This window comes from Rhinolophus hipposideros (genome assembly GCF_964194185.1).
Source record: "Rhinolophus hipposideros genome assembly, chromosome: 20".
NCBI classification, from domain to species: domain Eukaryota; kingdom Metazoa; phylum Chordata; class Mammalia; order Chiroptera; family Rhinolophidae; genus Rhinolophus; species Rhinolophus hipposideros.
Window position 1 is genome coordinate 16,063,206 of NC_138066.1, and position 24,071 is coordinate 16,087,276.

Here is a 24,071-nt window from a genome sequence, read left to right on the forward strand (position 1 = left end):
TACAGCCTAAGCAACTTGCCGGTGTTCGCTGAGGTGTGGGACAGCAGACAGCGCAGGCTTACGTGAAGGGGATCAGGAAAGCCCATCACTCTGGTCCTGTGAATGCTTCTCCTCCTCCATGCCTCATTTGGGCTAGCCTGCATCATACACAGCAGCTGCAACTCATCAGAAACAAAACCCCAACTCTGTCCAGAGACCTCTATTCCCCTGGGAGTGCTTAGTCAGTACACTATGCACGTTTACAGTAATCCAAATCAAAGAAGCCTCAGGGGACAGGTTAACCTCTAATCAAGTGTTTCCTTTTCTACCATTTTCACTCCCCTTTGAAACCTCTTCCTGCCACCTCACTCCTGCCACCTCACCTAGTGAGGCAGGCTTGAAACTTGAGTAAACAAGTATGAGGACAGTGAAATAACATGATCTAACCGGAGTCAGCAGCCTCCCAGGAATCCTCAGGCCTCCAGCAGCGGCTTTGCAGCCTCTTTCATGTCTGGAGCCTCCAACTTTAAGCAGGTAGGTTGTGCCAGTGGTTAGAAGTGAAACTTAAAGCTCCTGACCCGGATCACTGCTCACTAGAGGGGAAACCTCCAGCTAAATACCTCCAGCTGTCCCAGAGAAGTTTTGAACCTTGTGACAGGTGTCCCATTCCAGCCTCACCCCGCCCCCCGCCTTCCCTCCACCCCCAAGGAAAGTCTTGGCTTCACAAGGGAGGTAACTCGGGAAAAGGCTCCCTGTTCCCAGCAGCAGAGTAGTTATGACCCGGATTTTTAAAAACAGGGCAGAGCTGTTAGATGGCCTGCCTGACTTTGGTAACCACTTTCTTTAAAAGAATCATAGGTAACTGAAGCACAGCATAAATCATGAACTTGTAAATGTCTGGCAGAAACACTCACAGACTCATACATTCAATTTGACAAATGTTTATGGATCACTAACTCCGGTGAAAGGTCTGCTGTGCTGGGTGCAGGAGGATTAGAGGATGAATGAGGGATTCACCTGTCCTGGAAAGCCAGGGTCTAGTGAGGGAGATAGAACATAGACAGGATGTGTTTCTAGGGCCAGTGTTATGTAAAAGGCACTGTACTAAACTGTTTACGTTGTTTGATGCATTTAACCTTCACAACAATCCTGAGGTAGGTATTAATATCATTCCCATTTCAAAGATAAAGAGACTGAGGCATGAGGTCTCACAGCTGGCAAGCCACAGATCCAGGACTCAAACCCAAGGATTCCGGCTTCAGAACCTGTGTGTTTTATCTCTATAATAAAATTAGTTCTATGGAGTGAACTAAAACCAACAACAAAAACTGCTATTGGAACGCAGAGGAAAAAGCAACTAATTGTGATGAGAAGTCAAAGGAAACTTCACCAGTACTGTTAGATCATGAGCTTTGGCATCGGAAAACTAAGTTCGAATCCTAGATCAACCATTTTCTAGCTGTTTTAACTTGGAAAAGCGATTTCATTTTTCCCCCTGAGAATTAAATGAGATAATATATGGATAATATTTAATGTAATAGATATTTTGCATATAACAAGTTTTCAGAAATCGTCATTTTTATTGCTTTTAATAATAAGAAGAATTCTCGAACAGGAAAAAAATAGAGAAAAGAGCACTTGAGACAGAGAGAAGAGGCACAGAGGCATGTCATGAATGGTGGCTGGAATATAAGATGTGTTGGGAGGAGCAGCAGCAGGAGCCATAGCTAGGACGTGAGGATGATGCCAGATGATGAAAGGCCTTGAATACTTCGCTAAAGGGGGTTTGCTTTATTCCACGGCAAATGGAAAACTTACAGAGCAGTTTCTGAGAGGAGTGGTGTGGATCACATCTGTGTTTTAGCAAGAGAGTTCCAGGGGCTGTGTGGGACAGAATAAAGAGCAGTCACCATCCAGACAAGAGCGGATTCTGCCAAGATTAGTGAGGACAGAAAGATGATACATTAAAATGGTGTTTAGATTATTGAATTGACAAGAATTAGCAAGATTGGATAAAGGGACGAAGAATCAGTAAAATATGATTTCACAATCTGGTGAGGGTAACCGAGTAGATGGCCTTGCCAGTATCCAAAACAAGGAAGGCAAGAGAAAATCTCTTTGAGATGTGGACTAAATTCAATTGACCACTGGATTAGCAATGCAGAGGTTACTGATGACCTTTATAAGAGCAGTTGTCGTGGAATGGTGCAGGGAAAACCTGAATGGAGTGGGTTCAAGAGAGACTAAACGGTGATGAGGCGGAGTGGGTGAAATAATTCTTTGGGGGAGTCTGCTATAAAGGGGAATAGAAAAAGGGAACAAAGCTGGATGGGGATGGACTTCGGGTTTTGTTTTTTTAATATGGGAGAAATGACAGGTTGTTTATATCCTGATTGGAATGATTAAGTAAAGAGGGAAATTTTAATGAAGCATTGTGGGGGAATTGCTGGAGCCATACTTTTGAGTATAAGTAGTTGAGAAGGGATAGGATCTAATACCCGGGTAGAAGAACTGGGTAGGAACAGAAATGCGTCACCTGTAGTCGGACATGGAAAGGCAGAATATCTGAGCTTAGGTACGAGTAAGTGGGTAGGTGAGGTGTTGGGAGATGGTGAATGCTGATTACCTTTATTTTCTTAATGAAATGGGAAGTCAGGCCATCAGCTGTAAGGATGTTACAGTAGGTGTTGGAGGCTTGAGGAAAGAGAGGAAGGTGTGAAATAATCATTTCAAAGAGTGGGAGAGAGAAATAGTAACAATAGTTTTCAGCCATTGACTCTTAGTAGGGACCAGCAGTTTTCTACCATGTTATGTAGACCTGAAATCTAATGGGACATGGAACAGAAGGGTGGGTTGGTTGATTGGTTTGAGGAGGAGGCTCTCTGGGGCATGAAAAGTGTGGTTACAGTCCAAATAATTGGGTTCTGAAGAGCCAGCCTGTTGGGCTGGCTGGTCCCTGAGGAGCTGATTGTAGACAAGGGAGAGGAAAGACTGGATCACAGTGAAAACCTCCATTTCAATTTTGCTCCATGCCCAGGTCTCCCTACGGTTAACTCACCCAGACAAGTAGCCACTTGCTCTGCATCACCTCTGCAAGAGAGTCAAATCCGAGCAACTTGCAGCCCAAGAAATACTAAGAAGAGATTAAGTCATCTTAGAACCCAAAAACAACGATCTGAAATCAAATTTGGGATTTGAAAGAAAATACCAGGTCGATACAGTCTGCTTAATAATACCACCTTGTGTTCGCATGTCCTTTCCAGTATTGTTCTCTTAATCAATACTCACAACTGAGAACAAGCACGGAAGCCTAGAGAAGATTCCATTTTTAAATCGCCACTAACCAGCTCAGGCACGTCACACAGCTAGACACACAGCAGAGCTGGGAACTCTAGCCCTCTCTGCAATATGTGTCCAGAGCTCCTGCCATCACACTCCAGGGTTCATTGTACTTAACTCGGTCTGCACTCTATGTACATTGTGTGCACATCTAACTTACCATGAGAAGGAGTGAGAGAAAGATATAAGCAACCAAGCCTAACACAGAAGTGCATGTTGATTAAAACTGGGAAAGAATGTGGGAATGATTTTGAGCGTTTACTATGTTAACAAAGAAATGAAACGCATAAGTCGGGTTACCAGACACATGGGTAGTGCCTGTGGAGGAAGAAATTGAAGACTTAACTGAGGACTAAAGAGATACATTAACTTAAGAATTAGAAGAACTGACAAAACGTTGTCTATAGAAAAACACAAGGATGATGAAAACACACAGCGGCATGCAATTAGCCTTTTCATAAATTTGTTGATGTGTTGTTCTAAGCAGCAAGAAACAAGAATGACTTATTTCTGAAGAGGAATTTTTTTCAATGGAGTGAAGTCTCAAAATGGGCAAATTAAGGGAATTTTCAAGAGCAACTTTGACCACATCAGTTCTTGCAGGTGCTGTTGGTTCCCCACCCAGATCCTCTTTCCCCGGCCATCCTACCCCTCCACTGCTTATACCTCCACCTTCTTCGGAAGACTTTCCTTAGCTGACAGGAGTTGCTTTACCAGATATTCCTGCAAAGTTACACAAACTGCCTGCACCCTGCCCCTGCCCCACCCATTACCACCAGGAGCCTCCTACTGTCTCACAGATGCAGGGTCCCTTACCTCTGGATGGGACCAACTTGGGAGCAATCTATGCTCCAGAACTTTCTGTGGAATCAGGCGAAGTTGGGAGTGCTCTCATCCTTGTTTAGCTTCTTTTCCTATCTTGGTCCCCTTAGTCTCTTACAGATTTCTCCTAAGAGCACTCCCTCAATTAATCATTCATACAAAAATCCCTGTCTCAGACTGTGCTTCTAGAGAACCTACGTTAAGGCAGCCAGGTTGGATGTAACTCCTTAGTACTTCCTGTGTGGGTTAGATGGACTACGTTTTGCTTTTATTGTTTTGTGTGTGTGTGTGTGTGTGTGTGTGTGTTTTAAAGAGTGTGCTCTTACTTCCTTGGTGTCTTTATCTCCCCAGGCCAAAAAAGAAATGAAAGATGTTTATCAAAATCTCTTTCAAAATATGCTCTTTGGTAGGCCTATTCTATTTTAAATTTTAGTGAGGCCTGTTGCTGGGGCATAAATGTGCTGCTGCCCAATCATGAGGCCCTGACAGTGATTTTGATCTGTCTTTCCAAAAAACTCAGTATTAGCCAGCACCAAATGGACAGCAGTTCTATTCTCATGAGGCAGGCAGGGAGGGAAGCAGGTATCAAATACTTTCTGTTGTACATATTAGAAAACCTGACTCATTCTAATGTGAATAATAAATGGAATTTATTGGCTCATATAACTAAGAAGTCCAAAGGAGAAGTCTGGATTCAGGCATAGCTTTATCTTGTGGCTGAATAGTCATGAAGCACCTGGTTTCTTTTTGTCCCTTGGCCCTGCCTTCTACAATATTGATTTTATTCTAAGTCTGAGTCCCCTTGTCGTCCCAAGAGGGCTTCCAGAAGCTCCCAAAGCCACATACTTTTTCATTTATACTCAGCAAGAAACAGAGGATGCCTTGTCTTACTAATTTTGTTGAGTTTCACTCTGGTTGGATCAGTTTAGGTCATATGCCTACCCCTGAACCAATCACTATGGCCAGAAAGACAGAGCATGCTGGTCGGCTTTGCTTAGCATATGAACTCCATTGCTGGGGCTGGGGACGGAGTCTGAGCCCCAAGAATTACATGCATCCCTAAATGGAAAGCAGGACCTATGGCAAAGGAAAAGTGGGGAATGGAAGCTGGGAAGACAACCAACCAATACCAACCTGCTTCAGTCACCATGCAAGTGAAAGCAGCAGTATATTTTATTCACTCAGCATTTATGAGGTGTATCTGTGTGCCCAGTCCTGGGATGGGGGAGGGGCACGTGAAGGAAGAAGGGAGGGAGAAGGAAGAGGAAATGCTGTAACACAGTGAAATAACAGTGTGTACAAGTGCTGATAACTGATACCTGCATGGGGCTTTAGCGTTCACAATATGTACCTTGTCTCCCTCATCCTCACGGTTTGAAAAGGAGCATTTGTCCTTATTTTTGGCTGTCCATCCTCTGAGCACCTTCCCCTCACTTGGGGAACCTTCTACCTTAGGGTCTTGATGAAAGGCAGGGCCTTCTCCCACTACACAGGCTGAACATGCCAGGTGCTTGCCCTCCCAGGACATGGGCACACAGCCTAGATTTGGCCAAGCAGATGAACCTGTGATAGACTTTGAATTGGGAGCTGGTGACACCAAGAAGCAGAGATTGTGGATAATTCTTTTTGGCTGGTGCGGGGGAGGGTGGCAGCAACACACAGTTGCTGGAACCATAGAGCAAATAGGACCCCAGCTCCCAGCACCAGTGCTGGTGACAGAACAAGTGGTAGCAGCTGGGGACAGTGGCAGCAGTCTCCTAAATTCTGCCACTTGCTTTGGGGTAGTTTACCTATCTGTGTTAACCTCTGGTTTTCCAGCCCTCCTAGCACGTCTGTGAGCCAACCAATATCCTTTCGACAAATTCCTTTTCAGACAGAATCAGTTTCTAAGGTTGCAACTTATTGAAATTCAACCCTCTGAGGTCGCTATTATTATCTCCATTGTCCAGCTGAGAATACAGGCTCTGAGATATTAAGGAACTGATGCTTAGGGCCACGCTACTTTCCAGCTTCAAACCTCAGACGTTTTTCAGTACATGCCTCATTCATAGGTAAAGGAGAAACTGAGAAAGAAAGCCTCCTTCATTCCCCAAAAAGCCACTTCCTCTCCCCATCTGTCTAGTGCCTACAATGTGCCATTAGAGAGGGGTTCCTCTGAGTCTGAAAGGCTTTCCCCTAAATTGAAAGGCAAACACTCCAGCGATCTTGAGATCTTATTAGCGGACCCCAGGGACTGGGTGGGAATGGTGAGGATTCTTACCTCAGAGAGGGCTTGTTTAACAACTTGAGAGTAAGGGCCCATGAGAGTGGGATGCAGTGGGTGGAACAGGAGAGGGAGAGAAATACTTAAAAGGGGGGGGATAGAGTTGCCATATAACGGGGGCAAAACACTGAACCTGCGCCTACAATTCTAAGGATTCTAAAGAGGATCTTTAGGTCGGCTGCTTAGTCCACCAGGATTAGAGTGGAGATGTCAGCAGGGGAAGCCCCAGAGAAGATTCGATGGCTTGATACTGATGGTTCTCAATCCTCTTCCCCTTTAGAATCACCTGGGGAGCTTTTCAAACTTATAAGTGCGGGGGGGGGGGGGGGAGATGGAAAATGGCTGCTTAACGGGGACAGGGTTTCCTTTTGGGGTGATGAAAATATGGTGGAATTACAATAAAGCTGATGGTTGTACAACGTTGTGAACGTACTAAATGCCATTGAACTGTAGGCTTTAAAATGGTTAATTTTATGTTACGTGAATTTTACCTCAATTAAGTAAACAATGTAAAAATACCAACACCCTGCATTCTCTATGAGGGGAGAGAGTAATAAGGGAGTGCAGGAGGGTGGGGGAATTTCAGAGAGAAAAGGAAGAGTGGAGGAAACTCCTGAGGAGGGTGAGACTTGAGGAGAGAAGGCGTGCTCTGTAATAGACTCCATACCTTTCTTCTAGATGTCTTCAAGATACCTTCAGTGAAGTTACACTTTGCTTTTTAAGGCTTATGGGAATTGTATTTGGATTTCTATTGGATATGACAGTGCTGAGCAAGAGCTAAGTATAGCCTCATTTTCCTTGGGTTACACCTTATACCTATTTTGCCCGAGGTTGGCAACAAATTCTAGCAATAAATTCAAAGGAACCAAGTGCCCTCTTGCCCGGATGTAGTAGGGTATGCCCAGATCTAAAGACACCCTCCAATTAAAATAGCAAGAAACTGGGACTCTGCATTCTTGCATAAAGGCCCCAGAGCACAACTCCCACCTCCTAACCAGAAAAATATTCAGTTACCAGGGATGCCCAAGCAACCAGCAATTTCAGCCTCTAATTCTGATAGAAATACTTGCTGAGACTGACTTGGCACAAACAAAGCACATTCACACCCAGCCAGCTGGACTCCATCTCAAGAGTACAAGCTGAAGCTCCAGAAGGTGAAGAGATTGATGCTATTTATGGGAGCAATCTGCAGTCTTCTCTGTGCTATAGGTCTGGGTAGAAATGGTGCAAAGGAAGTATAGCAGTTAGAAGGAGAAAGCAGCAACCAAAATGCTGCAAGTGCACACCAGAGGCAAAGCTCCCTAGGAGACTCTGAGGGTCTGGGCCGCAGAATAAGGCAGTGGGTTTGCAAAATGACCCTTGTAAGAAGCAATTACTAGTTCATATGCTCAGTAGAGAAGGGAATCACTCTTCTCAGCAGTCAAAGAAAGGAAAGGACAAAGAAGCCAGATAAAACAGAGTGAAATGATGCAGTCAATGATAAAACAGCATGGGTGAGAATTATAGCAAATCTCTGGGGGCTCCAGAGCAGACGTTCCTGTCAGGTTCTCTTAATGCTGCTTCCCAACACCACCCTACTCCCATCTTTACCCCTTTCCCAGCACTTTGTTCAGCTCTGCAGCTCTTCCGTCCATTTATTAAATCATCCAACAGACCCTGACTAAGCACAGTCTCTATGCCAGACCCAGGACAAGGCTCTGGACATACAGAAGTGAGGAAAACACAATTAAAAAGAGCCTCAGAGGCCTTCAGCACGAAAGAGATGATGGTGTCCCCCTCCCAAAAGAAAAGTCAAACCCAAATTTTCTTTTTCAAAATGACACAAACCTTACATATTTGCTAGAATTAAAATAGCCTCTTTCTAAATTTGAGGATTACAAAATTCAGATTACATTAATTAAAGATAAATGTTTCTCTCGTTCTCATTTTGGTTGTTTCTCGCTTTGCTAGTGCCTTAAGTGCTAGAACCCTTTCCTTGCCCTTATAAAGCTCATGGGGGGCTGATGCTTGCCTCTCTGTTTATCATGACTGCTGTTTTCTTTCCCAATTTCTGGTAGCCACCATGTTCGTTAATGAGTGGAAGGAGGATGAGAAGGCAACAGGGGGAGGAATTGGTATTCTGGAAAAGGCGCCAGCCTCACAAAATCACTGGGCTCTCCTATCAGGATGCTGAACGCACTTTTGGTAGCTGTGCTTCAAGATGTGGAGAAGGTTTTGAGAAGAACACCAAGATATCAGAGGGCTGGAATGGCTTCCATCTTATAATATATTAAATCGTTTCATACCTTTAACACTACCTAAAAATATAGAAATTTGGAAGTTATATGACCCAAATCAGAAAGATATGTCTTTAGACAACGTAGACTTGTCCATACTAAACACTAGAATTAGAGGTTACTTCATATAACTGAGCTCAGGTACCAGTCAAGTTCAGTAGCTGAAGTCTGGAGATAATGTTAAGCCAGGACGTGGTGAATGGCAGATCCAGAGAAAAGCAGTGCAGAAATGGGTCAAGGCCAGGGAGGAAAAGATCCGAGATAGCTTCCCATAGCCAAAATAATTAGGTTTGGAACCTAGAAATTGTAGAAAAAGACCGTTTCCAAAGGTAAAAGCTGGACAAAAGGAGTTAAAAGCCAATGATTTATGAATAAGAATTGAGTTGGGTTTAAAGGCAAGATTAAATAGTCAAGGAGACGATGGGAAAAGAGAATGTCAACATGTTAGCAGGGTGGAGTGGGCTTGCTCGGAGCCCTAGAGGGGATTTTGGCTACTGGGCCCAACAGAATGTTGCTTAAGCGACAGTCCTCTCCCAGTTCTTAGGGTAGCCTGAGAGACCATATGGGCCAAAACCTAAATAGAATTGGTTTATGGATGGTTAGATAAGCTCATTGCTGAGAGATGTACAGTGAGTTAAGTGAGAGTAGACATGTCTGGGCTCCATCCCTGACTTGAGATTGTCAGTGAATTAAAGAACCAGGGTTCTAAGACTTTTGGATTTCGTGGTAATGTAAACTTTTCTTAAAACTCAGGGTGAGTACATAGACACTTATCGTTTTACCTGCCTCAAAGAGTACTCAACTTCTTTGGAAGCTGCTCTTCTCCATTCCAAACATAGCTATGGAGTAGTTGCACAATCGCACTTTCTCTATTCTTCAGCTACAGGGCGAGCACACAAACCCAGGCTGGTCTCCACCATAAATATGGTGACTGGTTCAGGGATGTAATGTATGCCAAGCCAGGATCATCAGAGTTCTCTAACTGAACTGATGGGAAGGTACTTTCTTCTCTCTCCTGTTGGAAGACTGTGTGAATAAAAGCCTAGACTTGCTTGAAGACAAAATTCCACTATACAAGTAGTGGGGACAGTTGAGTTTCGAGAAAGAAGAGGCAGAGAGTAGAGGACAGATGGCAGAATGAAGGTAATTTCAGTCACTCCTGAGGGCGGCTCCACTTCTGCCTTGCATGGTTTGGTTGCAGGAGGCAATATATTTTGCTTTCCACTTAAACTAGTTTAAATTGTGTTTCTTTAACTTTTAGCCAAAGAATCCTGTCCAAGCAAAGCCGTTTGGCAATATTCCCTGAAATTAATTACCTGGGGGGATGTGCTAAAAGTTACACAAGTATTACTACATACCAACAAGAATGGTTAAAATTTTTAAAACTGACAATACCAAACGGTGAAAATGGTGAAAAACAGAAACTCATACATTGCTGGGGGATGGGAACTAAATGGTAAAAATAGAATAAAACACTTTGGAAAACTGTCTGGAATTTTCTAATAAAGTTACACATATACCTATCTTATGAGAGCAACTCCTCTTCTAGGCCTTTAGCCAAGAGAAATGAAAATACACGTCCACAAAAATATGTATAAGAATCTCCATAGCAGCTTTATTCATGATAGCCCCCCAACTGGAAGCAACCTAAATGAGAATCGATAATCAAATTGCATACAGTTGACCTTTAAACAACACAGGGATTAGGGGTGCCAACCCCCACACACACAGTTGAAACCTGCATATAACTACTGACTCCCCCCAAACTTAACTACTAATAGCCTACAGTTGACCAGAAGCCTTACCTATAATAGTCGATGAACATACATTTTGTGTTATATGTATTATATACTGTAGTCTTACAATAAAATAAGCTATACAAAAGAAAATGTTATTAAGAAAATCATAAGGAAGAGAAAAAGTATTAACAGTACTGTGTGTAGTTTTTTAAGAAAATCGCATATAAATGGACCCATGCAGTTCGAGTCTGTGGTGTTCAAGGGTCAACAGTATAGTCACACAATGCCATAATATTTAACAATAAAAAGAAATGAATTACAACAATGAGGCTGAATCTCGAAAACATATTGAGCAAAAAATGGCAGGCACAAAAGAGTATATACTGTATAATTCCATTTATATTAAGTTCTAGAACAGGCAAAACTAATCTATGGTGATAAAAATAAGAGCAGTGGGGTTTGGGAGAAGAGGTTGACTGAAAAGAGGCACAAGGGAACTTTCTGAGGTAATAGAAATATTCCATATTTTGATTAGAGTGGCAGTTACATTGATCAATATATTGTATATATCAAAATTCATAAACAGTTCACTTCAAATCTGTGCATTGTATTTTACAGAAATTATACCTCAATTTAAAAAAAGGATATTTGTACACCCATGTTCATAGCAGCATTATTCACAATAGCCAAAAGGTGGAAGCAATACAAGTATCCACTGACAGATGAATGGATAAACAAAATGTGGTGTATACATACAATGGAATATTATTCAACCCTACAAGGGAAGGAAATTGTGACACATGCTACAACACGGATGAACTTAGAGGACATTATGCTAAATGAAAGAAGCCAGTCACAAAAAGACAAATACTGTAGATTCCACTTAAATGAGGTACATAGAGTAGTCAAATTCATAGAGACAGAAAGTAGAATGATGGTTGCCAGGGTTTGATGGGAGGAGGAAATGGAGAGTTATTGTTTAATGGATACAAAATTGCAGTTTTGCAAGATGATAAGAGTTCTGGAGGTGAATACTGGTGAAAGTTGCACAGTAATGTGAATGTACTTCATAAATACTGCTGAACTGTATATTTAAAAATGATTAAAATGGTAAATTTTAAGTTATGTGTCTTTTATCACAATCTAAAAAAAAGAGAGAATTAAAAACAAGTTGCCCAGGGACTGACATACGGTTGTCTACTTTTCACTTCGCCAGTAAGGACACTGAAAAACACAAACAAATCACCATCTACGATCACCTGCATTTCATAAAAAGAGGAATATTTTTCAAATTTAAAAATGAAAGAAAGACAGTCTCAGGATAAAGAACAGTTCTTTCCCAAAATATGACATTTGGACATGTTTTCCTCCTTTTTCTTATTTTCACTTTTTATTTCATTACAGATCAATAAAAAAAAAATTCTTCCCATATCGGCACCAATTTGGATACCAGAGTTTGGAACTGCTACCAGTAGATACCACAAAGTGGGGGTCGATGGCACCACCGGTGGTAAAAACCCTAAGCTCAGCAAACCATTGACCTAATATGGCCCTTCTGGTGTCCTGAAAGCACGCTTTCATTCACGTGGAGAACATGCAAAAATGTCTCAGAGGGGATATAAAGTAAAGCATAGGGAATATAATCAATAATATGGTAATAATTATGTATAGTGCCAGGTGGGTACTAGATTAATCAGAGGATCACTTTGTAAATTATATAAATGTCTAGTCACTGTGCTGCATGCCTCAAAGTAATATAAAATAATATAGAATGTCAAAACACATGAACGCATGCACATGCTCCCCCACACATGGAGTCCACCTGTCCTAATCTTGCCGTATCAATGGCTATTCTGATAAGTCTGACGTTTTTCCTAGTGGCAAACAAAAAACATTTAGGTATAACCTATTGAGCAGAAATGACTTGGAATTGGTTATGGACAGACATAATTCATAATTATGTCCAGCCAAATTGCAATATTTTACCAATAAAAATAGAAGTATAATGGTAAAAAAAAAAAAAGTCTCGGAGACAGTTACTGAAAGACTGAAGACCAGAAAGGCCTCTTCACCAGAGGATGATAGATAGGGAGGACTGGGAAAATAATGTTCTCCCCCTGACACCATCGGCGCACTTGTGTCTCTCCTGCACCTATGTTCTAATTAGTGTGCCTGTAATGGGGCACTTGCTTAGCCAGCAAAAGCTCTTGCAGCTGCTGTTTCCCAGAAGCCAGGAAGTGCTATAACCCAAAGCTGATACAGCCAGAGAGGCTGAGTTTGCATGAGTGGTGGCAAGGTGAGAAGAAAATGAAACAAGTGTGAAACCACAAGGAAATTCATAGTTAGTTTCAAGGTTCAACCTTTGCAGTGAATAGAATCACCGAAAATTCTGGGAGCCTGAACACTGGTAAGCTTTATGTGCCTGCCTTGGAAACAGGTGAATGGGCAAAGCAAAGTGAGGTGGTCCAGAAATCCTGAGGGTCTACATGAAATCTATTCATTTCATATTCTTTAAGTAGCATTACAATATTTTATTACATTAGCATAACAAAATTTCTTGATGATACATTCAAAATTATGTATTAGAAAAGCAAGATACAGTTGAAAGGAGTCAGTGTCATGTGATTAATGTGATAATCCGAGTCTTTGTATACATATACATCAAATAAGACTTAAATATATTTTTTATGTTGTTTCATCCCAAGTAAGTTATTTAAAAAAAAAAACAACCACACACATTCAGAAAAATTGCAAATAACGACACATTTTTATGCCCCTTTAATGGGGATTCCCTTTTATCCTGTTCAAGCTCTCACACCCTGTGCGTGGCTATGCCCCAAGAGGCCCTCTTCACCCAGCTTGAGTTCTGACACCCTCGCCAGGTTACCCCCATGCATGGACACCGTTCTCATCTGGCTCAGACTCTGACACCCTGTTGAGCCACCACCACCACCACCATCACCACCACCTTTCAATGTGAACACCCTTTGTCACCTGCTCAGTCATCAACTCCTTACACTCAAGCAGCTCTCCAACACAGAGTCCCGCTCAGATTCTGACACGTATCCTGTGCTGGATTGCTCCCCTGAGCATATGACCTCCTTACTCCACTTAGGCTCTGACACCGATGCTGGGCCACACCGTTGCATGGATGTCCTCACTTTGCTTGCCAACTCATCTTCCTTGTTAAAACACATAGGTCCTATTTTGTAATATCTGCAATTGTTTTGCTTTATTTCTAGATGTACATAGAGTTGACTTCGTGACTAATCCTGTTATATCTTATATTCTGCATTCCCTAGTTTTCATTCTGAAATGTCTTAGTTGTCTGAATTTCATCATCAGGTAGCTTTTTCAAAAAGTATCTATATGTGCCTTGCCTGAGTTAAGGCTTTGCATATTTTAAACTATTTGGTGGTTGCTTTCAAAGACAGGTAGAAATTTGGCTGGGTATAAAATTCTTGGGTCACACTCATTTCACCTTAGATCTCTGTAAACATTGCTCTGTCATCTTCCGGCATGGATCCTTGCTGTGAATAAGTTTGAACCTAGCTTTAGCACTTCCTATTGTAAGTGACTTGTGCTTTTTGCCTAGACACCCATAGGATTATTCATTTAGTTCATGAATTTTAGTCACTTCCTGTGGCTTTGTCATGTTTTTATGCCTCTGTGTTAATTTTTTCTACAACTGGGTACATCTTTAAATCTGTAGATTTTGTTCTTCATTTCAGGAAATTTCTTCATTTCATTTGCTCTGCTTTCTACCTCAGAGACACACACATATATATATATAGGTATACAGAGGGTGCCAAAAATGTATACACATTTTAAGAAAGGAAAAAATTGTATTAAAATTACACAGATGGAAACCACTTTGAGCACCTCTTGTAATTGCAGAAGTCAAATGTTATTGGTATATATCAAGTATTACAATTTTAATAGTTTTTTCCTTTCTTAAAATACGTACACATTTTTTTTGCCACCGTGTGTGTGTGTGTGTGTGTGTGTGTGTATGGTGTATTTCTGTTGTGTTTTCTCAATGTATATCACTTCAATGACTTCAGACTTCTATATAGATGTAAGGTGTCTCAGTTCAGGCTTGTATAACAAAATACTACAGACCGGGTGGCTTATAAGCAACAGAAATTTATTTCTCACAGTTCTGGAGACTAGAAAGTCCAAAGTCAAGGCACCAGCAGATTCAGTGTCTGGTGAGAACCTATTCCCTGGTTCGTAGATGGCCATCCTCTCATTGTGTCTTCAGATACGGCAGAAGAGGCAAGAGAGTTCTCTGGGGTCACTTTTATAAGAGCACTAATCCCATCATTCCCCAACTTTGCGAGCAAGTGGCATAAAGAATAAGGAATTGGTTATAGTGACTAGTGGCAGAAGTAGTCACAGAAACATCCATTTGCAGGGCTACAGTCTCAGCAGTGGGGTAGTGACCAGTGCCACTGGGGAATGGGGTCCAACCTGTGGCTTTTAATGGTTCAGCAGTCATGGTTGCAGTGTGTTCCTGGACTGATTTATGGCAATATTTAGGCTGTGGTCCTGGTTGATGCTGTGACTTCTTTGTTCTGACCATTTTTAGAGCCTACTTCTCCATTCTTCCCAGCAATACCTTTTCAGTAAATTTTCTTTTGTGCTTAAGTCACCTAGTGTTAGTTTATGTTGCTTGCAACTAAGAACTCTGACTGAATGATGCTTAAATTTGCATGTTCATTGTGCATTGCATTTTAAAAGTAAAAAAAGACTAGTAGCTCAAAAGTGGTACATTGCTATATTAATATAACCCACAGCTAATATTATACTTAATAGTAAAAAAAAACCTGAAAGCTTTCCCCTAAAATCAGAAACAAGCCAAGGGTCCGCTTACACCACTTCTATTAAACATTGTACTGGATGTTCCATTCAGGGCAATTAGACAAGAAAATAGAAATAAAAGGCATCAAGATAGAAAAGAAAGATATAAAGCTCTATTTGCAGATTATTTTTTATATAGAAAATCCTAAAGAATTCACTAAAACATATTAGAACTAATAAACAAGTCCAGCAAGTTTGCAGGATACAAGATCAACATGCAAAAATCAATTATATTTCTGCACACTAGCAATGAACAATCTGAAAATGAAATTAAGAAAATAATTCTATTTACAGTGGCATCAAAATCAATTCAACAAAAGGACTTGTACCCTGAAAACTATAAAACATTATCAAAAGAAATTTTAAAAAGACATAAAGAAATGGAAAGACATCCCATGCTCATGGATCAGAAGACTTGATACTGTTAAAATAGCAATACTCCAAATTAATACATAGACTCAAGGCAATTCCTATAGATTCCTTCTTTGCAGAAATTGATAAGTTGATCCTAACATTCATATGGAAATGCAAGGGACTTAGAATAGCCAAAACAATCTTGAAAAAGAAGAACAAAGTTGAAGGACTCATACTTCCTGATTTTAAAACCTAGTAAAAAGCTACAGTGATCAAAACAGTGTGGTAATAGCATAAGGATAGACATACAGATTAATGGAATAAACTGAGCATTCAGAAATAAACCTCCCCATTTTTGGTGAATTAGGTTTTGGCAAGGGTGACAAGATCATTCAATGGGGGAAAATAGTCTTTTCAACAAATAGTGCTGAGACAACTGGATATCCACATAAAAATGAATGAATTTGGACTCCTTTCTCACACCATATACAAAAAAATGAACTCAAAATGGATCATCAACCTAAATGTAAGAACCCAAACTATAAAACTCTTACAAGAAAATATAGGAGTAAATCCTTGTGTCTTTGGATTAGGCAACGTTATCTTTGATATGACATCAGAAATATAAGTTACAAAAGGAAAAACAGATAAATTAGACTTCTTCAAAATAAAAACTTTTTGTGCTTCAAAGGACACTATCAAGAAAGTGAAAACACAACCTATATAATGGGAAAAATATTTTCAAGTTATATATCTGATAAGGGATTTGTGTTTAGAATACATAAAGAATTTTATAACTCAACACTGAAAAGAAAAATAATCCATTTAAAAATGGGCAAAAGATTTGAAAGATTTTCCAAAGAAGATATACAAATAGCCAATAAGCACATAAAAAGATGTTCAACATCACTACTCATTAGGGAGATGGAAATGAAAACCACAATGAGATTGCTAAAGGGCACCGAGTTTCTTTGGGGGATGATGAAAATTTTCTAAAACTGAGTGTGTTGATGGTTACCCAACTGTAAATGTACTAATAACCCGAAATTGTACACTTAAAATGGATGAATTTTATGCAGGTAAATTATATTTCAATAAAGCTGTTACCCAAAACCCCACAATGAGATGTCACTTTATACCTACCAGGATGGCTAAAATAGAAAAGACAGACAACAGCAAGCATTGCCTAATATGTAGAAAAATTGCAATCCTCATGCATTGCTGGTAGGATTGTATAATGATGCAGCCACTTTGAAAAACAGTTTGGCAGTTCCTCAAAATGTTAAACATAGAGTTAGCATATGGCCCAGTAATTCCACTCATAGGTATATACCCAAGAGAAAGGAAAACATGTTCACACAAAAACTTGTACATAAATGTTCATAGACGCATTATTCATAATAGTTTAAAAATGGAAACAACCTATATCTAACTGATGAATGAAGAAGCAAAATGTGGTATATCTATATGATGGAATAATATTTGACAATAAAAAGGAATGAAGTAATGAATGATACGTGCTGCTACAACATGGATGAGTCTTGAAAACATCATGCTAAGCGAAAGCAGATGTAAAAGACCACATATTGTGTGATTCCGTTTATAGAAAATGTCCAGAATAAGCAAATCCATAGAGATAGAAAGTGTATATTAGAGGTTTCCAGGGGCTCAGGAAAAGGGTGAAATAGGAAGTGACTGCTAAAAGGTACAGGCGCACATTTTGGAGTGATAAACATTTTCTAAAATTAGACGGTAGGGATGATTGCACAACTCTATGTTCTGAAAACCACTAAATTGCATACTTTAAAAGGGCAAATTTTATGTGAATCATATCTCAATAAACCTGTTATCAAAGTTTTTCAAAAAAATCATGAAGGTTGTAATGTGAATGCCATAAATCAGAAGAGCATCATCAAGTTAAATAGTGAACAGGACTCTAGTGAAAATGTAGAGTACGATTCTGTATGTTATTGGATAAACATCCGAAAATATGATTGTTTTGCACAAGTAGCCAAAAATAGCAGTGCAAATTATAAAATGGATGATGAGTATCTTAAAATTGGATTGTACTGGTCTAGCAATGTATTCGTCTCTATTCTTTTGTTTATTATGAATGTGTTCACATATGATCATAAAGCCACCCATGATTGTCATTTTCAACCAAAACACAATGAGTTCTCTAGTAAGGAAGTGATATTTTTTCTAAAATAAGAACAAAACAATACTCTCCAAATTGACGTGGTTTGTTTCTAAAGGCAGACAACAGAAAATATCAAAACCATAGCGACATCATTGAAATCTACATTTCTTCAGCAAAACAAGGCTATAAATCACTGTACTGCCAAAAAGGTATAAATTCAATTACAAAGATAATGGCACATTTTATGCTTGAAGGGAAAGCAAACAAAAGTCCTTTATCTAGTGAAGTTATAGGTTGTTGCAAAGATTCAACAGCATACAATGTGAAAGAGCAATTCTTTTGGGTATATCCTGGAAGATGCTTCCTTTCACACAGGAAGGAAACGGCTGATGTGCTATGTAAAAATCAGCCCTTGGCATATGTGTGCTACACAGATGAGGGGAAAATGCTCCATGATATCTTATTCTATTTATCACTGCAGACTCATGCTATGAGCAAAGAGATTTTTCATCTGTAATAATTATTTGGTGAGAAAATATATGTTGGAGTTGGTACTGAGAAACCTGGCCATATGTTTAGCAAAGAAGAGTTAATTATAGAAAAAGATTGCACTTGAATGTCAATACACACACAGCTTCATTCAGAGAACAGTTAGCAGACAACCTGTGCCCTGACCTTGAATCGGGAATGAAAGAAAGAGTGAAGATCACAAATATGATCAGGTCGCAACCACTGAGTGAATGTCTTTTTAGCATGTTGTGAGAAGAAATAAGATTGCTTTTCTATGTGGAGGAATGTTGCCAGGGAAAGGCATGCCCACAAATTATTTAAACACAAGAAATAATTTGTAGTATTTCTTTATGGTACTTATAATGCCGACAGAGATATTTCTCTATTTTCAAGTGAATTATCTCAGCGTTGTGTTCAAATTCTCGCATGACCTAAACCTGTCACTTCAAAACTGATAGAGCAACAGGTTTTAAAAGTCAAGAATGAGAATAAACTAACAAAATTTCTTAAGGAGATATAAACAACATATAGTATGTATCGCTGCCTAACAAGTTATCCCAAAATTTGGCAGCTTAAAACAACAAACATTTATGATCCCACAGTTTCTGTGGGGCAAGCTCAGGGACCCTTGTGAGGTTGTGGTCAAGCTTATCAGCTGGGGCTATACTCGTACTCGTAGCCATATTAAGGCTCGACTGGAGAAGGATCCATTACCAAGCTCACTCAGATGACTGTTGGCAGGCCTCTGTCATCACTGGCTCTTGGCTGGAGAGGCCCATTCCTTGCCATGTGGGGCACTTCACAACATGGCAGCTGGCTTCCCCCAGAGCAAGTGAGTGAGAGAATGAGAGAGGGCGAGCAAGAGAGAAGCCACAGTCTTTCTGTAACCTAATCTCAGAGGTGACATCCTGTAACTTCTGCCCTATTTTGTTAGAAATTAGTCAACAGGTCCAGCCCACCCAGGAGGTGGGGATCACTGGGTCCCTCTCAGAGGCGGCCTAACCATATACTTCCATGGGTGTGGCTTTACCTAGACTAAGGTGGCACACAAGTCATCAGATCTTGGACAGGGAAGCTCTCTACTCCTCTCTCTGTGTTCTGTGATCCAGGAGATAAAACTTGACCAGCCATGTTAGTTGTTGAAAATGGATGCACGGTGTAAATCAAATCCTAATTTAGAAGTCCAGTGCCCTTGGGAACACATCTTTTATAGAGCTGGTGGGTTTCCCCCCCGCCCCCTTAAGATGGCATGGCTCTTTGGTGGGACAGGTTTATGCCTACTGTTCTTTCGCATGGCATGGACAAAGGTTGCCTTCAGTTAGCATGCTCTCTTAGCCAGGACACATTGAGAACCTAATTCATCCTGGTTCCTCAAATGGAGTTGGTTTGACCTGAGAGCATGTTCCATCTTTATGGCTCGGGAGTTGGCTCTCAAACTTTATACATTGTTTGTTTAGGCCAGTTGACCCAAATAAGAGTGGCCTGAATTGAGGCAGTGAGTGAGAGCCAATCTCTTCCACCAGAGATTAGAGCCAGCTGGTTGTCCTTTAATCTCCATTTTTCTTTTTGTCCTTAGTAACAAAATCCCCAAGTATTAGTTGGGCACATGGCTGCCTAGAATATAGACAATAATGATCTGTTTTCTTGCAGTTAGATGTGATCATGTGACTATGTTCTAGCCAATGAGATATAAACCATAGTTAGATGAGCAATATAGGTGGTTGGTATAAACTATTTCCGGGAAGTGGCCTTAAAGGAAAGCAGTATGTCCTGCTTTGCCCTTCTTCCTTTGTTTTGGCTAGAATATGGATGCAATGACTGGAACTCATGAGGTAACCTTGGGAATAGAAGCCATGCAGGATAAAACAACATGAAACAAAGACACTATGGCATGCCATGCAAATCCTGGGATGACTATCTCTGGACATCTTAAATATAAGAAAGAAAGAAATTTGCATTTTTGTTTAAGTCATTTCTAGATTTTTCTGTTACTTTTAACTGAATCTAATCCTAACTAATGATGTGGCTTTGTTCAAGTCCAGATCCTAAAAGTATGCAATTCAAATCCAGTCTTACCAGGACCTGAGCTGCTCCTCTACTTCCTACACTGTTCTTCCAGTGGGAAGATATTTTCAACAAACATAGTGCACATAGTTATAGCAAACATTGCCAGGTTCCCACTGGTAATGGGTGAGGACCAAGGATGTGCTGACCAGCCATGTCCTGAGTATGGGGCAATCTGCAGAGGGCTGTAAGCTCTTGCTGATCTGCAGGGGTAGGACTAGGTCAGGCAGGGGCTCGTCCTTGGGGTTCTCTTCAGGTAGCAGGACCAGCAGGAGGCTGTGGGGTCCTGAACTGAGCTCTCCTGCCATTTGCCCTGGGTGTTCCCTAAGTTCAAAGGCCTGACAGATTTAAGATCTGTAGGTCAAGTTCTTGTCTAACTAAGATGTGCAGAGCCAGTAGGTCCCTTTAAGAACAAGGAGTGGACTCATCAGGGACAAGGAAGTGCAGATAAAAGACAAGTGAATCCGTCTTCTGGAAGCGGGCAGGGAATAGACACAAACAAAAATTCTGTCAACGTAGACAGTGTTTGCATTGTGTGGTGCAATGCCAGCCAGGGGCCCCTGGGAAAACAAAGGCCATGTCTGTTTTCCTTTCGTGGCCTCTGCTCCACGGTGTCGATGACTTTCTCCAGTGAAACCCACACCCAGGCTTCTGCCAGGGCCGTGCTCAGCTCCCACTCTCCTTTTCACAGCATGCCAAGAAAATAACTTGCCTGAGGGTACACATAGGGGGCATTTCTGGGGTATTTCGTGCTGATGAGAGCAGTGAAGAACCCACAGTTATCCACCAGTTTCTTAGGCCAAAAGTATCCCTATTATAAAATAGAAGTCCTGCCTTGTGGAAAGGATGGGCATTTACCTTAGAGAACAGGAGATTTTCAGCAAATTATAACCTGCCGTCAAAATTCTGGACTGTGCATACTTTTTTGAATGCTTCTGAACTAAATTTAACTTTAGTTTGATAAACTCACTCCATTCTCTTTAGACTGTTTTCTCTTAATATATACTGGCCCAAGAATGCCTCTAGTTCAAAATCCATTTTCCAGTACCTATTATTTTCAAATATATTTCCCAAAATGAGGCGGAGAGACACTCACTGGTCCAGAAGTGGTCGGTGTAGGCTCAGTGTGGGAAAGAAAGGGCGTGGCTCCTCAAGTCCGGCAGGTCTGCACTGAAATCAAGACTCTCACACTGGAGTCCGAAGATATTATCTGCAGTTGTGTAACAAGAAATAAAGAAGTATGTGCATTACTCAGTTACACAGGTGACCAGCTGAGTAACTTAAAATATTGATAAACCCTACTAGGAAGCAGTTGGGGAGGAGAAAGGGAAATGTTTGTGTATTGGGTCCTTATCTCTCTCATAGCAGGAAGTCGATTGATAAATCAAGAAATGACGGTATTTTTTCAACAAATATTTATGACGTGCCAAGTGTTATTCTAGGTATTGAGGGTACAGACATAAAATAAATGAAACAAACTCACTGCACCTATTATTCTACTAATAAGTCTACTGGTTAAAGATAGATATCATTAACCAATGATAGAGACCAAAGATAGAGACCAGAAGAAACAGTAAATAGTCTAAAAGAGTTGCCTTGGAAGTGGATTTAGGAGAGGGAAGGGGTAGAGAGAAATAGGGCAAGGGATGGTTTTTCCTGACAAATCCTGCCATGTTATTTGAATATATATATAATATATATATACACATATATACATATATGCATACATATGTATACGTATATGTATATATGTATATGTATATGTATACATATACGTATAAATATGTACATATGTATATATACATATATGCAAAATACAATACTTATATATATTTTTACATATAGTATATTTGATACTTCTCAATAGATACAAACATTTTTAAATTGTTAACAAAATATCCTACTTACTACTTACTAGCGATATATCCTTGAAAAGAATAAATTCTCTGGGCCTCCACTCTTTTGTCTGGGAATTGGGGATAATAATGCTACCCTCAAACACAATTTGTTGCAGGAGTACCTGGCATAAAGTAGGCATGAAAATGTCAGTCCCTTCTCTTATGTATCCCATGTAAGATTTTGCAGCTCAAGGTTTTCAGGCTGAGCAGTGACAGTTGTTCTTGGGTTTGGCCAGAGCAAGTCCCATGAGTTTTCTTTGCCTGCCTCTGTCCATCTGACACCGAGATACTCATCTCAAATTTCTCTGAGTGCGAGGGAAACAGGATGCACATTGGTGAGAACTGAATGTCTTGAAAGAACCCCGATCAAATATTAACATAATTTTCATTGGGACAATACTATGCAGTTGTTGATACAATCTTCCCTGTTGACTTCTGGACAGCTAAGGTAATCCACTGTTCGGATTATGTTATTGCCTCAGAAGCTTTCACAATCCTGGACTTATTCCCTGAGACACTGAGGGTCTCATGACGTGAGAGAGAGAACAATTGTGAATTCAAGAGTGAGTGAGAGAGAGAGATCACTGCCTGGGATCAGGATGTAACGAGTAGAAAAACACTAAAGACAGCAGTATGATGGAGCAAGGAGGATTGCTGATATCCAAGCTAGCTGTAAGGGGAACGTGTACATATGTGATTCTCTGTGTGTTTATACACACACAACACACAGGGGGACGTGCTTGCTGACTGTGCGTGTGTGTGTGTGAGAGAGGGATGGGGAGTGTCTTAGGAGTGGAATACAGGCAATGATGTGCTGGTAAAAAGTCTAACAGCCAGGTCGGGAGAGAAGAGCTCTGATCTGTAGTGGCTGCCAATTCTGATGGTGTAAATATTCTCACTGAGGCTGATTTCAAGCAACCAAGTTGAAGTCACTGAATGCAGAGTTGAAAAGGAACGTGCAGAGTCAGCTCGCACCAGTCAGGGCAAGCCACTTCCAACACAGGGCAGGCTGCAGGTTTCCAGCACCACTCTTTTTCAAAAACAGGAAAACTTCCCAGCTTCGAAAGTCGTGATATTGCTTTAACTTTTATTCCAAAATCTATCCATACCTCCCAAACAGAATTGTTCATTCAACCCCGATTGATTCTTTAGTGTTTTGTAAAGTTCATGGCTCATCACAGCCCATAGGAATTCTGGAACTGGAATGGTTCCCCCCCCCTCAAAATCTACACAATGGTTGGCAAGACCATTTGTTTATTCAGAAAGCAGCCAACAGGATGCTCTAGGCCTGAGTGAACCACCGTGCCCTTGACGATTTGGCAAACTCCTGCTGGCCAAGGAAAAGTCCCCAGCAGACAAGAGGGGGCTCCTTCACTTCTGGTGCCCCCACAGTTCCAGCTCTTTGCCAATTAAGCGGCTGCCTAGTTCTTTGACGCATCTATGACTCTCCTCCCTCTCCCACAGGAAACCTTCTCTCATTAGTCTCCAATGGGGTGGGGCGGCAGGGAGGCTTCCGTTTTCAATTCGCCTCACCTCCTTCCTCTCTGAAATCCTGTATCCCGAGTCAGACAGAACTAGATCCAGGCCCAGTGGGGCCTGGTGTTTCTATTCTTTGGGGGGGGGGGCCTTCTTTAAGGAAAGGAATACAAAATTACAAATATAAAGTTACTAGGGTCAGGAAAGGGGCCTATGCTAATGAGGGTCTGTTCCAAACCCTTATTAGCTTCTAGTAAATATATCCCTGGAGCCAGACTATACTCAGAAGGAAATCGGATGTTTGCCTGGTGACAGTGAGTGGTGGAATGTCCTGCATTTTTCCTTTTG

The 24,071-nt window shown here is 40.9% G+C and overlaps 1 long non-coding RNA gene across 1 annotated transcript in view; it reads right to left on the reverse strand.

Annotated features, from left to right (window-relative positions):
* Positions 1 to 21,445: 21,445 nt before the first annotated feature.
* LOC308488268 overlaps positions 21,446 to 24,071 on the reverse strand; it is a 42,203-nt gene continuing 39,577 nt past the window's right edge. The window contains exon 3 of the long non-coding RNA XR_013991882.1: positions 21,446 to 21,559. This is a non-coding gene — a long non-coding RNA (uncharacterized lncRNA). The remainder of the gene's footprint in view (positions 21,560 to 24,071) is intronic.